Below are 16,942 nucleotides of genomic sequence, written 5' to 3' on the forward strand. Positions count from 1 at the left end.
GTCAGGTCATCAGCATACATTGTCACTTTAACTGGGGCTGTAGCCAACAGGAGGGTCAAGCCTGTCAGGTGCCATCAAAACACATGGAGGAGTGGCTCAATGGTCAAGGCTTAGAGCAAGCTTGTCCAACATGTGGCCCTCCAACCTGTTTTCTGAGGCCCGAGGCGCTGCGACAGGAAACGAAAGTATACACTGTACTTTCATTTCCGGGGTGGTGGTGGTGATGTGATACCACTTCCTGTGAGGTCTTTGAATATGGCTCACTGGGTGATAAAAAGTTCATGATCCAGCCCCACATTCAAAAAGGTTGGATACCCCTGGTATAAACTGAAGTCCTAACTTTGCTACCAGGGACAATGATGTTACAATGTGACCTACAGTGCCAGCACCCTTGTGGAGCCTTCTATTGTTTTGCAGATATTCTGCTGTCTTTTAAAGCTAACCAGTTAGAAACAATTTTGTTATGATGATCAATCTACCTATTCAGGAGGCCTTTGTAAGCAATTAAAAACTGGACTGGCCGCTTAATTGAATTTGTTTCCCCAGAAATGCTTGGTGCCAGAGCATCAAAGTTAGCACAGATTACTTCATAATGTTTTAGAATACACAGCAAGACTCAGATTTCTATCCCCATGATAAGTCTTTTGCCTAAATTATCATCCAAACAGATAGTAACATCTGCCCAAATAATTTTGGATTAATGACTAAAGCCTGAGGCAAACTCTCTTTCCTAGTCATGCCTTGTATCTCAATCATTCCTATAAAAGTATCTGATGTTACACTTTTATTTAAAATTCTGCTCGTCAAGGAAGCAGTACAGAAACCAATTCCCTGTCCAAACAGATTTATTCTGGAGATGACCTACTCACTAACAGCTTGTCATTAGACCATACATTGCCTTCTGGTTTTATTACAATAAATTTCAGCAGTCACATTTTTATTACCATGAGGCTGTGTCAACTTACATCTGCATATATCATCATAGATTTGAAAATAAGCTCAAGCTACTATTATCCTTTAGGGGTAAACTAGTTTTAAGAGTCTTAAAAAGGGGAAAAGGTAGCTAAACTTTCCAGAATGAAAACCAAAACTCTGAAGGAATCCTGAAGGTTTATCTCACTGTCAACGTATATTGACAAAGAGTGTTTTGCTTTAGTTCCTTTTACCATCATGCCCAATTGTGCTCCTGCTTTCCTCTCCTCAACTTTTATATTTATGAGGAAGCCGTGTTTCGTATACGTAAGTCCCTTACCAGCAATCAGTCAAAATCCATGACTTCACACCATCTGTTAAGTTTTGATGCCAGAGGCTTCTCTAGAATTCCTGCAGTTTTCCTATTTTATTCATGAGAGAGTCTCTAATAAGGCACCTCCTTTATCTATGACCAGCCCTGACCCAATGAGCCTGTAGCATTTTATCAGCATCCATCTGTGTAGCAGCCTGTACGTTCTTATAGGTGGGTTATTTCCTTTAAAGAAAGCAGTCAAGAAAGCAGACTGGCCCCCGACTCTGTAACCTTTGTGGCCTCAGGTCAAATTCTACCTGTTCCTGCCCAAGTTGCCTTCATTAAAAGTAGGGTCCTATTTGTCTTCATTACCTTCCTCCATCATCTCCTACAGTTAGGGGTGGGCTTCTTGGTTAGCAAGTGAACAAAATTCTCCAGAGTCCCCAGTGTGTTACAATTCAGAACAACTGATAGATGTTGCAACTTAAGCCAGTTGGTCACATTAAAGATAAGCAACAGCACTGGGTTTTCAGCACTGTTAAACGTAAGGCTTTTAATTTCCAATTAAGCTGCCCTCCCTGTGGCCTCCTGGGATAAACTCATATCAACATCTTTTGGATAAACAACATCTTTTGGAGAGATATTTGTGCTTCACCTAGGCTAGCTCTTTGATTGGATCTTGTCCTCTGAAATCATCAGAATTAGCAAGTGATATTCCCAGCTGGAAAATCCCTGTCGTTCCACTTGAAAGGCCATCTTTTCTATTAGGAAGATTTTAGTCCCACTCTGGTTAGGACTTATGCTATTATTTCCAGACCTCCAGCCTGGTAAAGAAAATTATCATTTTTTCTCTTTAAGTTGTAGTGTCTTCCTGACTGCAAGTTTTCATATGGTTAGCAGTGGCTCTCCCCTTTGGCAGGCTGGATTTCTGCTTCACTGAGACTGACTTCCACCTGACCTCCTTCAGGTCTCTTCTCCCAACCCCCAGTTTCCTCCCTTTCTCCTAAGATCCAATGATTGGTGCTGCCAAAGGATTTCCTTGAGGAGCTCATTTGTGGCATACATCTCTGGTTTTAAATCTCCAATACCTTTCCTGCAGGTCTAGGTATCCTTTATACCTTTCCAACTGCCAAGGCCTACAAGGTCTTCTAGCTGACTGAGGTTTTTCTTTAAGCAGCGTGCAGCTTCCTAATTCTCCCCAGGGGCACTAGTACACGTGACAAAAATTGGCTGTTTTTGCAGTTTGTGTTACACTGTACATACATAGGGTTTTTTAATTATTTAACTGAGTTTGTTACATTGCAAACTAAAGCATATCTACATGCAGTTTAGTTTGCAATGTAGCTATCTGTAACATTGCAGCCTTTTGACAGCTCCCACCTTCTCCCCACTCCGCCCCATGGGAGAGGTGGGCTGAAGGCAGAAGTGACGAGGGGTCTGATCCTTCCCCCCCCCTCCCCCCCCCACGTGGAGGCTGCCTGCCTCTGTCACGACCAGGGAGGCAAGCTGCTGGTGGGCCAAGTGGCCCATGAGTTGCTGGAGAGCCTGGTCCTTCCCTCCATGGCAGGTGGGCTGCTAGTGGGCACCTGCTGCCCCGGCTCGGGCAACAGTCGGGTCAGTCGCAATTAAAAACCCACCATTTCAATTTAGGGAACTAAACCTCCATCATATGTACAAGCACCCCAAGAACTTAGTTCCCTGGAGATCCACCACTCTGCTTGCTAGGACACACCTCTCTCTAGGATAATCCCTGAGTTCTGAAAATTTCTGGTCTGACTTCCTGAGATCCCAATCTTAACAAGAGCCTTCAGGAACCATAGTTCTGTGGCAACCCACTTAATGAACTATTGAGAAAAATCAGAGCGCCTGGGAAGCCTGGTTTCCTTTGACAGTTTTAGCTAAACCCACGGACTCATACAGAATGCTTTAGTTTTGCCAAATCAGCATTTTCCAGTGGAAGAATGTTCCCAGACAATTTCTCACCAGCTCTAATCAAGATATAAAACTTCAGAAGATAAATGGTTTCCAATTCAAAAATGGAAAGGTTACCATAACTGCTATGTTTCCAAGAATATAAAACTGGAGACGATGAAGCTGCTGATAATTTTTAACTTATTTTTAGCTTGCTAATGAATAAATATGTGGCATGGCTGTTTTTGCTGCTAGAAATTTCTTTCCTGTGGGCAGACAGGAAGGGAAAATGTGCGGGCTATGAGGAGGCAGCAAGTAAACTGGAGGAAGGGTGACTGAAGGGTATTGGTGCAGCCCTAAAAGAAATGAGATCCTGGGTTCTGTCCTCAGTGGGACAGACATTATCCCACTGCTGTTTAGCCAATAACTACTGAATACAAGAAAAACATGTTTCTGTAATACTGAGGCCACTGGGAGAGCACTCAGAAATTCCCATTTTAACTAAAGATTAAAATTGCAACTAGAACCAAAGAAAACACAAGGGGCGCATCTCACTATATTAATCCTACAATATGTTACCCTGGCCAAAATGAGCATAGAGTTCATCTAAGTTTTGTCTCTGTGTCATTCACGCTGTTAGCCTTCTTCCTAATAATTTATATCCCAAGACTTGTAACACTGTTTTCACTATTACCCTGCCAGTTGATTCTTTCTGCCATTATAAATACTTGCCGAGACAATGCTTTTGCCCTTTGTTAGTTTTTTGGTGTATTGCTGTACCATATGGCACATTTAGTTTTTCTAGAAACCTTAGTTCTCTCCTTTGCTGTGGTCTGCTCTTTCAATGAAGAGATCAAGCATTTATTCTCCCTTTACTCTTTCATCTTTACTCACTGTATAAAACAACTTTCTTTAACGTCCACAGTAAGGTTCTTACCAAAAATATCAATGTGTTCACTTGTGCCTTTAACTGCCTCTGCCTGTCTCTCCTTTTCAAATTTGAAAACCTCAATATACCATTCAATGTTGCCAATTAGTTGATTTTAATTGATACCTGAAGCACTTATAAATGAGAAGGCCTTGTTTGTTTTGCCTTCTTTTATGAAGGGAGGGGACTTGATCAAAATGTGTTCTTGGAGCCAGTACGGTACAACACCTTTTAGTAAAAAGACACAATAAGACAGTAAACTGGGCGGTGTCATAGACTACGGGATATACATTTGGCAAAAACCTTATCATATGTTGGGAGATCTGGTCAAAACATCCTGATCAAATCCACTCAGAAGAGGTACCTCAGCTTTACCCTGACAAGGTACCTGCTATGTGACCAACACTAACCCTGTTATGTAACCACTCACACATGCATCTCTTCTGCCATGCTCTACTAGAATAATGATGTCCCAACATGCTGGCAATTTTCCATTAGTTACCTTTCCAAAGATGCCTCATCCTTGCGCTTCAGAAGCATCTACTGGGTACAGCCTTCTCGGGGCCTTTCAGCCCTGTGACAATAGTTTACGATGCTTACTTCTCAGCTGTGTACACAGATTGGAAACCATAATGTGAGTTAAATACATTTTTACAAGGATTTAAAGGCTTGCAAGTGTCTCATGGAAATGTATTATTTACAAGAAGAAATGCAAAACTCTAGAATCCTTGGTTCAGAGACGATAACTTTTATTAGACCAACTAAGAAATTGCAAAAAAAAAAAAATCTTTTTCTGTAAGGCTTTGGGCACACGTGCCCTTCCTCAGGCTCAGGAAAAATTAAAGATGGCAACAAGTCACCATTGATAGAAAATAAACTTCATTTTTGCACAAAGGAAGCTAAAGGAAGAAGTCTGTTCCTCTGGGTCCATGAGAGTGTCTTTGTGAGTTGCTCGTTGACTGTGTGCCCTGTGCCTGCCCCCCCCCACCCTCCACTGACAGTGCTTGTACCCCCCTGGCACCTGCCTTCCTTCTGCTTGTCCCCCACTCCCCCGCCGCCTGCTTTCTTGCAGTTCCTGCCCTCCCTGCACCTTGCCCCCACCACTCACCCCTCCCTGTGCCTGTGCCTCCCTGTTGCCTGCCTCTCCGTGATGTCTGCACCCCCTGACACTGTCCTTCCCACCACCTGCCCCCCTCCCAAGCAATGTTCCCTCTAAAGTGGTCCATAAGCATGCCACTTTGGTTCATGAGTGCGCTGCTTTGGTGTAGTGCGGGACACTTACTCCTCACTCCTCACCTGGGGCAGGCAGCAGGGCTGGGACCTCGGGGCCACGGGCCTGGCGCAGGCTCCACTGGCTCCAGGGAACTGCCCCACTCCCCTGCATCGTCTCAGGGAGTGAGGATGCACATGGTGTCAGGGCTGGGGAGTGGAGCAGTTCCCTAGAGCCAGCGGAGCCTCACTCAGGGCAGGCAGTGGCTCCTCCCTGAGGAGATGGAGGCTGGGGCTGGTGCAGGCTCTGCTGGCTCCAGGGAACTGCTCCACGGGCTTCAGGGAAGTGCTCCACTCCCCAGCCCTGACGCCATGTGCCTCCTCATTTCCCAAGGTGAAGCGGAGGAGCAGAGCAGTTCCCCAGAGCCGGTGGAGCCCACACCAGGCCCCCACCCCTGCCTTCGCCTTGCCTTGGGGAGGAGTTCACCTTCAGTAAGTGTCCCTCACCACAGCCCAGCTCCTCTCCCGGTGGGTGCAGGGTCTAAAAAAAGTGTGCACGCAGCCAGACTTCTACTTGTGTGCAGCCGCACACGCGTGCACCTTAGAGGGAACCTTGCTCCCAGCTGGCTTCCCACTACCTATCTTTCTAGGTTTGATCCCACCCTGCTGCCTGTCCCCCACACCCTCCCTTCTCCGACTACTTACCTCCATTTCAGTTCTAGCACTGGGTGGGTCTTGGCTCCAGCTTGGGGCATGAAGCACTTACTGGCTCTGGCCCCTCCCTGGCTTAGAGTTCATCTTAATTCCTGGGCAAGTGTTCTAATCCTTTCATCATGGTGCTTTATTATATAAACCTTCTGCCAGGCACTGGATGATAAGAACAAGGGCCAGATTAAGACTTAGGGGTTGTTTTGCTGGTGACTCTATGATCTGCTTTGGGTTTCAGTTAAGGTTCAACAGTTTAGTTCTTTAAAGCTGTGTGTTTGCTCCCTGTTTCCTGACATTGTTCCAACTAGACTTCAGCTTTGGAAATACTAACATGAGTTTTTCTGCATTCTGGCAGTTTGTGGCTAGATGCTCACATCCATACCTCTAACAGACCACGGACTGCCTACCCTTTGCCATAGCAATTTAACATTAACTCTCTTTGCAGTGTTTGGTACATTGGGGCCTGCAGAGTGTGTGGCAATTTGTAATGCACCTACCTTCTCTGTTACAGCCCTAACATGTGGCGAAAGGCTTAGTGTACTTACAGAGCCTGAGGAACCCTTGAAGGTGCTATGCTACCCACGAGTTCAAAAACCTCCCTTTCCTAATGGCCTCTTTCCTCTTCCTTATGGACCTCTTTAATCAGCTGACTGAAACAGGTGGATTCCCTTGTCCTTCTGCAAACCTAAGTTTAACTATCATCATGTAATTATATACCACCCCCCTCAATATCTGTTCAAGTCAAGCATGGTCAACTCACTCATAGCTTTCACCTTCTTTAGCTACTGCTCTCTATAACAGATTTTTTTCCAGCTACAATATTTAAGCCACCATCTTCTTGCCTTTGTTTTGGCTGTTATTACAGAATCTAAAATACAGATCTTGTGCATCCTCTGCACTGCCAAACAGCCAAACAAAATGTCTAGAGTACGACAGTCATAAAAACAGTGTCATAGAAAATTAGGGTTGGAAGGGACCTCAGGAGCTCATCTAGTCCAACCCCCTGCTCAAAGCAAAACCATCCCCAACTAGATCACCCTTTTCCACTAAAAACCTCCATCCCTTGCTTTTATGTTGTGGTGTGTTCCCCTAGCCTTTCCCTGCCAAGGGGTAGCTAACAAGGCAGCAGGGATTGGGGTTTTCAGATGCCCCATATTTGCCCTTCTCTGGGGTTTGCCACCAGTGGCACTTTCTAGGGGCTACCTTGCTACAAGCAGCCCCACCACTGTGACCACAAACCCCCAGTAGGGTACAGTTTTCAGTCTTACCCAGAACACATCCTGGGTTCTGGCCTGAGTCCCTAGGGCCTAGCTGTACTACCCAGGCACTTTGCTTCCCTGGTTACTCCCAGGTGTTATGGACTCAGCCCCTAGGGCTATGGTGTCCTGCCTGAACACTTCACTTCTCCTGGCTGCTCTCAGGTGTCATAATCTGAGCCTCTGATGTCACACGACCCTCCTGGGCCATGGGCTTGCCGCCCCATTCCTTGTCCCTTGCTCTCAACTCCGGGCCCCTTTGAGCTCACCTGGACCTCTCAATAGGTCCTCTGGACACTTATTCAGGTCCCACACTCTCAGCCTTTTTCTAGGCCCCAGACCCCTCATCAGATCTTGCACTCAGCCCTTTCCTGGGCCCTGGTTTCACACTCACTGGATTCCCAGGAACCTCCTGCACCCCTTTAGTTCCTTCCCAAACCTCCAGACTGATGCAAGCTGCACTCTCTTTGATGGTGTTCCAGAGCTGCAGTCATCCTGCTCAGTAGATGTTTCCTCAGCAGCCACCAGGGTCTTAGACTGGATATAAGCCTAGGCCCTGAGTTGATCCATCACTAAGTCCCCCCTCCTTCTGCGCCAGATGGCTCCAAAATAAGCCCTGCAGGCTGCTTTTCCTGCATGGTCCCCAACTGCCTTCCTGCTGCACTTGCAGCCTGCCTCAGCCATAACCTGCCTGCTCGTAAAGTAGCAGGAGCTGAACTCCTCCTGCTACAGATGGAGATTCCACAATTTCTCTGGGTAGCCTGTTCCAGTGCTTTACTACCTCACTAGTGAGAAAGTTCTTCCTGATAGATAACTTAAACTTCTCCTATTGCAACTTTCAACCATTGCTCCTTGTTCTGGCATCTGCTACCATTGAGAACAGTCTAGCTGCATCCTCTTCTGAACCACCCTTCAGGTAGTCGAAGGCTGTTATTCACTCCCATCTCAGCACGAATGACACGTGCCCCTGGAGGCTGGGGGAGCATGACAACTGACCACAGGTGGTGGCGGTGGCGGCAAGCTCCTGCAGGTGGCCACAGTGGTGGCAGTTCCGGGTGGTGAATGCCAACTGGTGGTCACCAACCACCTGCAGACACCACCGGCATTGTCAGCAGCAGCCAGCAGCGATCAGCAACTACCCACAGGCGCAGCTGGTGGTGTCAGCAGTGAGAGGGAGGGGCATGGTGAGTGGCGATTGCCTGCAGGCGCTGCCAGCAGCGCTTCTGTCAGGTGGTGCACCACCAGTCTCAGGGGGTGCATGTGCACCTCTGTGCACCCCCTACGCATCGCCAATGCCTCTCAGTCTTCTCTTCTCCAGACTAAATAAGCCCCGCTTCCTCAGCCTCTCTTCATAAGTCAGGGTCCTTAGCAGTGACCCTAGGATCATTGTTTTTTAAATCCTGAACCAAATCAAATACTAGACTCCTGACCCTCTCCATTAAGTGGCACTGGTTCTGTTCCTCAGACACCTGTCACTGCTCTAACATATCAGTAGCATGATCAAACTAGGACCCAAATGCCTCTTCACCAGGCATGGGAGGTGAGCTTCCAGAAAACACCTGTAAATTTCAATATGGGGCTAACTCAATACAAGGTTGTAAACCCTCTTTTAAGGCCTGCCCCAGAGCCTTTGCCCACATGTGTATAAAAAGGTGGATGGCAGCACCATTATGTGATTTTGAATGAAAGTGCTTGTGGCAGTCATGTTTTGTGCTAAACTCTGTTGGCCTGCTCAAGGCACATTTAGCAAGTTAAGCCCTCCAGAGGATGGAGGCATCATTCCACCTGTTTTCTACATCCAAATGGGCTTAAGAATAAAGTGCCTAGTTGATCAAGTTTCTGCAGTTCTTGGCAAGTGGAGAAGACAGAGCTGCAGAAACTTGGGCAACTTTCAGATCAGAAAGGGAAGAACCTTGCAGGTTTTGGCAACTGCCTTATCCTGGATTGTCTTGGATTGCAGACTTTAGGTGTCTAATGTACTTTTCTGGAGCTGGCTTTTTAACATTTCACAGCAGTATGATAATAGGGCAATTAATGATTATAAAAGGCTCTGTGGGTGGATCACACTCCACAGGTGCAAAGCAGAATTCTTAACATAGAAAGGACCTTTACTGCAGCATTTTGATAATTCTGTTTCTTTTCCATATACATACTAGGAAATATATTTAGCTATTCTATTCACAACACACAGATGCACAGCCCTTTCCCACCCACAACACATTAGCTGAACTTTTTGCACATTCAAATTTTCAGGGTTCATTTTAGTTTTGCATGGAGGTCCCTAATAATCTTTATTTTAGCTATCTGGTTAAATATAATTATTGGTTCAAGACCATTGTTAATCAACAACAGGAGCAGAAGGACCAAGAAATACATGAAGATGAGAAGAAAATATTCCAGAGCCTCTACTACTGAGGTACTATATGTTCCTAGACATGGCACTCAGTTTCAGTTTTCCCCTCTGTAAAATTGGGTAATTCCATTTAGCCATGTCAACGGCATGCTGTGAAGATGAGTTATTAACTTTATTTACTCAAATCCAAGAAAATTTTTTTGTCCCATTCAATATGAGGGGGAAAGTCCCTCATCTTAGATTTGAGTACCAATGGGGGAATGGTGGCTGCAGCTCTGACTGACCCCAAGCCCTGAAAAATGCCTTAACCAGCAGACAATAAGCTATGTTCAAATGGAATAAGGGAGGGGCATTTGGATAGTCGTCCTACTAAAGCTGGCCACTGTGCAGAAAAGAAAACAAAATTCATGGAGCCAGAGAACAGGAGAGCTTGTGACAGGGAGCCTGACACTACCCTAGTGATCTGGGTACCTCATAGGAGAGAAGGGGTAGTCCTGTATTCCGGTTACCACTCCTAGGATTGTGCCAATTTTTATGCAATCATTTAATCCTTCCTTCAGCAATCCCTCACAGTCAAGGATGATTGACTTATCTGTGGGTCCAAAGATGGCTGACAAGTCCAATCTGGGATCAACTGCTCTGCTGCAACACAGCATATATTTCTGTGTGGGATGGGTGGCTCTGGATTCTTAATTCAGTTTGCGACATACTGCTTCTGCCACTTCTGCTTTTCCAACTCCTGTTGTTGTCATAAGGTTTCAAAGTACTAAGATTCTTGCAGAAGACTCTTGCAGAATCCCTCTGCAATTTCCAGTCAGACCTGTCTCCTTTCTTGAAGCCTGTCAATACCATGGCATATATGAGGTCATCTGGGATTTCCTCATCATTCCAAAGCCTTAAGATGAGGCCATGGAGCTGTGATGTGAGCTTCTCTCTCCCCCTGCTTGAAGATTTTGGTAGGGATTCCATTAGCTCCAAATGCTTTGTTGTTCTTCATCTGCTTGAGGGCTTTCCTCACCTCACCAAGGTTTTGAGAGATTCTGAGATTATCTTTGACTGGGTGTTGCAGGACAGAGTTGAGAAAACTCAAATCAACAACAGAGTCTCAATTAAGGAGACTCCTTAAATCGAGCATCGATGGTCCTTCCAACGGGCATTGAAGGCTCCCTTTCCTTGATCAGGGCTTATCCTTAGGTCTCAAGGGGGTTGGTCCCTGAGTACTCAGACTGCCGATGGCTTTGGTGACATTGAAAAAACCATGCATAACGTGGTTGTCAGCAAGATACTGAGTGTCCTTCACTTTGTCTTTCCACAACCTGTTCTTTTTATCGTGGTTCTTCCTCTGGACCTCTGCCTTGGCTTGTTGGTAATTCAATTTCTTTTGCTTGGAGTTGGTATTATTCTGCCAAGCACAAAAGGGCTTGTGTTTGTGGTCGATCAACTCTTGGCTCTCCCAGTCATTCCCATCAAACCAGTCTTGATCTTTCTTGGTAGAGAATCCAAGCGTCTCTTCACAGGCACTGAAGACAGTGGACTTGAAAGCATGCCAAGCACTGCTGACATTCTCCCATTGTTGCTTGAAATACACCAGTTTTTGAGGTCACTTGACTGGGTACTTGAGTTCTTCAATGTTGATCTTCTGTCAGCATTGCTTCTGCTGTAGCTGTTGTTTAGGAGCCAGTTTGAGTGACATAACTAAGTGGCTGAGTAAGTGATTGGTCCAGCAATCATTAGCTCCTAGCATAGCTTGTGCAATGAGGACATCTTTTCGATCCTGGGCATGAACAATGACATAATCAATCAGGTGCCAATGCTTAGACTACTGGTGTTGCCATGATGTCCTGTGCCTGTTTTTATGGCAGAACAGGATGTTGGTGATGGTGATCCCATGTTCTGTGCATTTGGTCAACAGAAGGGTGCCGTTGGAGTTGACCTTTCCCTACTCCTTGATGGTTCTGTTCAAGAAGGTACAGTCCCTTTTGACTCTGGCATTGAAATCACCAAGAAGTAGTCAGTCTCTGTCTGAATTATCAGAGAGTATTTGGTCAGGACTGGCATAGAATTCTTCCTTGGTTTTATCAGTGGTGTCAAGAGTCAGGTCATATACACTGATGACAGTGGTGTATTGGCTCCCTACCAGTTTAAGATGGAGAGTCATGAGGTTCTCATTAAATCTGACAGGGAACTCGTTGAGTTGATTTATATTCATTCTTGATGGCAAAACCAGCCTCATGAAGCCTGTGTTCTCCTTCCTGTTTACCCTTCCAGAAGAAAGTATCACCACCTTAATGTTCTTTGAGCTGTCCATTTCCTGCTCATTGGGTCTCGCTCAGTACAGTGACTTCAATGTTGTTTTAACTGAGTTCTTGAGCCATGAGTGTAGAGTGGCACTCTGGGTGTTCACTATTAGAATTTTCCATGACAGTCCTGATGTTCCAGGTCTGAAAATGGGTTGGGTGCCTTTGCTGATTTCAACTACAGTAAAGGTGATCCCACTGGATGTGGTTATACAGCCAGGAAGAAGGAAGGCTATGTTTTCAGTACCTTTTGTAGCCCTCTCTCCATGTGAGGTGAGTAAAGTGGATCCTGAAAAGAGCTCCCCAGTTGCAATTACAGTTTCCAAATAGCACTCCTGCCTCATCCAAGTGCTAGATGACCTTCTTGTAACCGCTGCCTTCATGCCAGTTCATGGAGCTTCCAAACCTCACAATCCTGCTCCTGTTAGCACCAGCCAGTTGTCAGGGGGCTTGAAAAAATGTGCTGGAGAAGCTGTTTTCATGGAAGACATGTGTGTGTGATTTTATTTTATTGTGGAGAAATTGCTGCACATCAGCTTCCACACAGTTCTTGACAGAATGGACCTTAATCCAGTGGCAAGGAAGCCAAGACAATTGGAGATCTGCTGCAGGCTTTGTCTGCCTTCACAGCCATTGAGATTCTAACATCTTCTGTCTGCTCCACCACTGAGGACTTGTACACCCATGGCAGAGGGCTGGGCAGGCTTATTATAGTGGTGACATGTACTTGCCATGTCACAGCACCATCAAATGATATATGTGGTTTTTCAGAAGGGAAAGCATTGCAACTGACCACATCCTAGGGGTGCTGCCACTGCTTGGTCCATGACTGCTTAGTCATCAGAGTTCAGAGTTACCTCTGCTTAACAGCTTCACATCTAATCTTCCCTGAAGGTTATTCCTCTATCCACCACCTGTGGGCACACTAGGTAGCAGTATAGGTCTGCTGCAAGAATCATTTAATAACATATGCATAAATAGTCCATGGAGAAGGGACAAGAATGTAGGTCTCTCCTCCCATCCAAATATTTGAATAAGAAAGAGGAAGAATTTCAAAAACATTGGCTCAAATTGTTCCCCATGTGCATGGGTGGAACCAGAATAATCTCAGATTTTGGCAATGGGCACACAACAGAAAAGTACTATCATCTGCAGCACTGTACCCTTCTTGCCTCAGCGGGGTTAGAAGGATCCCCTTGGTAGCTTTAAATAAAACTTGCAATAAAATAATACCAGCTGAGACCCTGTTAAGTTTTTGCAGGCCCCTCAGCACAGTAGAAATATTTGCATGTAAGTCACAGGGATAGTGCCAGGTAAATTACTCTGGGCAAGGACTCCCCATTGGAGCCATACTACTAAAAGAACAAGGTCAGGTCACTGTGCTGTACAGCCAGACCTTCTGCTGACTAGTGAGACATGCAGATGATAGAAGCTGAAGACTCTGGGTAAATGAGGGAGAAACAAACCTTCTCCAATAAGGAACTTTGATTGTACACTTTTGGGGGGAGGGAGGGAAGGGAGGGCATTTACTATCTGAATACAACACTTTGTTTCTGGCTGTAGTTGTAAAAATAACAAGCAGTAATAAAGGATGCTGAAAGAGTTATGTGTAAACTAGATGCAGGAAATGTGGAAAAGTCCCAGATCTCCTTTTTTCACTTTTTCCTTATAAGCAGTGGCTTCAGCTGAAGTTATTAAACAGACCCATTTTCACTGATGCAGGAACAAGTTTTAGAGCAAATCTACAGGCTTGCAAGCTGCCTCAGGAGTCCAATTTTTATAGCTGTTGAAACTGCACGTGCCAGTCTTACCATGATCACAAAAATCCCTCTTCACTCAACCTGCAACTGGCTTTGCCTTCTCTAGATTGTAATAATGGTCAGAAAAAGCAGTAATGTTTTTATTTATGGCATACAGTGAAACCTCATCTAAAATAATAACATATTTTGTATTATCTGGAGAGCATCATGTCTTTGAACACAGTTTAGTATAGAGTTCTGTCCATGTTGCTAGTTATTTGTAGCTTTTACAAAATGATACTTTTTGTGGATAATATCCCTATTAAAATTCAGTTCATCACACACACAACAGCTAAAGGAGAGTTTGGCCTGTAATCTTCACAACTTTTTTTCTGCAAGTTTTTACCAACGTACTTTCAAGATGGATGAACTTTTCCACTATAAGCAACAACAATAGGACTCACTGACTATTTCCCAATAGAGGACAGGAAGATTTTATTTATTTATTTATGGGGGGGGGGGGGGAAATCAAGCCCTGGAACTTATTTAAAAGCAAAAACAAAACTCAAAACAATAACAGCTTTAACTCTTGCTGAACAAGGATTGAACAACATGAATTACAAACACAATTTTATGATTTTTCAAGTGGAGTTCTCTAAACTAATTGCTTTCCAGTAGGATATTCTGACAACATCTCAACCAATTGAACACGATATTGAAAGTATTGCATTATTGGAACAGCTTCTTATTAGCTCATCATAACTTTGGGGAATTTTTGCTTGTATCAGCATCTCAAATAAAAGAAAAGCAAGCCCTTTCATAGATTCAGAGATTGTTAGGGGATGGAAGGTTCCTTGCAAATCATCGGGTCCAACCCCTCTGCTTTAGGCAGGAAAACAACTGGGGTCAAGTGACCCCAGCAAGGTCCAGTCTCCTCTTGAAAACCTCCAGGGTAGGTGACTGCACCACCTTTGGAGGGAATTTATTCCACAGTCTGGACACCCTGACTGTGAAGGGATTTTTCCTGGTATTCAGCCTGAAACATCCTTCCAGGAGTTTATATCCACTGATCCTGGTCTTCCTTAGGGGTGCCCTAGTGAACAGTTGTGCACCGAGCTCCTGATGCACTCCTCTGATATAGCAGTAAGCCGCCATCAAGTCACCTCTCAACCTTCTCCTCTTTAGGCTAGAGACCCAGGTTCCTCAGCCTTTCCTCGTATAGCTTGCCTTGCAAGTCCCTGATCATATGCGTAGCTCTTTTCTGGACCCTCTCAAGTCTTTCCATGACTTTACTGAAGTGTGGTACCCAGAACTGGATGCAGCACTCCAACTGCGGTCTCACCAGTGTGGAGTATAGTGGGAGTATCACTTCCTTAGTTTTACACAAGATGCATCAGTTAATGTAAGCCAGCATATTATTTGCCCTGCGGGCCACCGTATTGCACTGACAGTTCATGTTCATGCGATAGTCCATTACTCGTAGGCCCTTTTCGACTGTTGTACAAATCAGACTGTCACCTCTGAGCCTTTATGTATATTGATGGTTATTTGCCCCCAGATGGAGCACCTTACATTTGGAAGTATTAAATTTCATCTGGTTCCAGTCTGCCCAACTCTACCTTGTCCAGGTCTGCCTGTATCTGCAACCCATCTTCTGGCATGGCCACACTGCCCCATAACTTGGTGTCATCCACAAATTTGACCAGCAAGCTTTTCACTCCCCCATCCAAACCACTGATAAAGATGTTGAAAAGCACCAGTGCAAGCACAGACCCCTGAGAGACACCACTGGCCACTTTGCACCAGGATGACACAGATCCATTCATAAGAACTCTGGGTCCTACCCTGTAGCCAGTTTCCCACCCACTGAACCATCGAGCAGCTGAGCCTACAATCTTCCAGCTTTTCCACAAGTATATTGTGGAATACTAGATCAAAAGCCTTTTGGCAGTCTAGGTATGTAACATCTAGGTATAATCGCATACTGCAGAATATTTTGTTTGAAGAGGAGGTAAAATGTTCCTCTTTAAATACTGGTATTTGATCAGTCCTAAACACATCCAGCAATGACTACCAAATAACTAAAAAGTCTTGTTAAACTCCATCATCATGTGCTTTCTGTATAGTTTCAAGCAAACAAAAAGGTGGCTGGGGTGCTAGATATCTGGATAGAGTTAGCTTGCCAGAAAGAAAGTTCTTCAGAAATAAATGGAAATTTTTGACACCTTTATAATGTAATCATTTTGTTAAATTGATATTATATAATTAATTATCATATTTAACTTTTAATTATATCCCTTTAGAAATATGAGCATGACCTTTATTATTTTGGAAGCCTAGAGACCCACAAAATAAATTTTAAAGCCTCTTTTATTTCCTGGTAAAATGGGAATTAGGGGTTATTTAATCCAGATATCCTCTCTAGTTAGTTGTTCACTTAAAAATAACCATGAAGTCATTGTGCTTTCTCTTTACAAGGTGGCTGTTAATAGACCACATGAATACACCACATGATTTTTCAATTGGTGTAAGGGCTCAGGATCTTGTCACAAGTGCTTACATTTTTGACTGTACGGGCAGATCAAACTATCTTTGGCTACTCCAGGTAACTTCAATGTGGAATGTGTGATAAATAATTGAACGTAGTTTTTAACTTAAAAAACAACTTCAAGATTTTATTCTAAATCTCACTACCAGGGCTAGTTCTGTCTTAACATTAAATAAGTAAATACTAAATAATATATTTTTGAAATCTACTTAAGTAATATTTATTATCTAATTCATGGTAGATCCCAATTATCCCAACAGAACTGAGGCAGTCATAACGTTGGATCTGGTTCTAAAATTCAAACAGAATGCCAGATCCAAAGAACTTATGTTTCAGGACTCTATAAAAGATATATGTTTACTAGTCTCAGCCATTGCCCACTGGGGATAAGAACCAAAGCAAATGCTTTTTTTCCACAATTCCTTAAATGTCAGAAATATTTCTGTTCAGAAAAAATATGCTGACATTTGTGGATTTCTGGTCTCATTTAAAATGCACTCTGTAGCTGCACCGTGCTCCAGGGCTCGCAGTCCCCACAACCACAATCAAAGCCCCTGAAAGGGCTTCGCAATTTTTTGTTTTAAAGGTAACTCTTTAAAGATCCCCACAAGCAGAGTAAATAGCTGCTAGCTGCTGCCGATAGATTTTGCTCCGAGGATCTCCTCAGTTGGTCCCCCCAAATAAAACAACCTTTAAACAAGAAACAGGCACACAAACAAGACTAAACCTTTCTGCCAGCCCAGCAACCTCACTCCTACTTGCAGCAAG

Source organism: Crocodylus siamensis, chromosome 5, assembly GCF_052110815.1.
Source record: "Crocodylus siamensis isolate JL-2025a chromosome 5, ASM5211081v1, whole genome shotgun sequence".
Taxonomy (NCBI): Eukaryota; Metazoa; Chordata; order Crocodylia; family Crocodylidae; genus Crocodylus; species Crocodylus siamensis.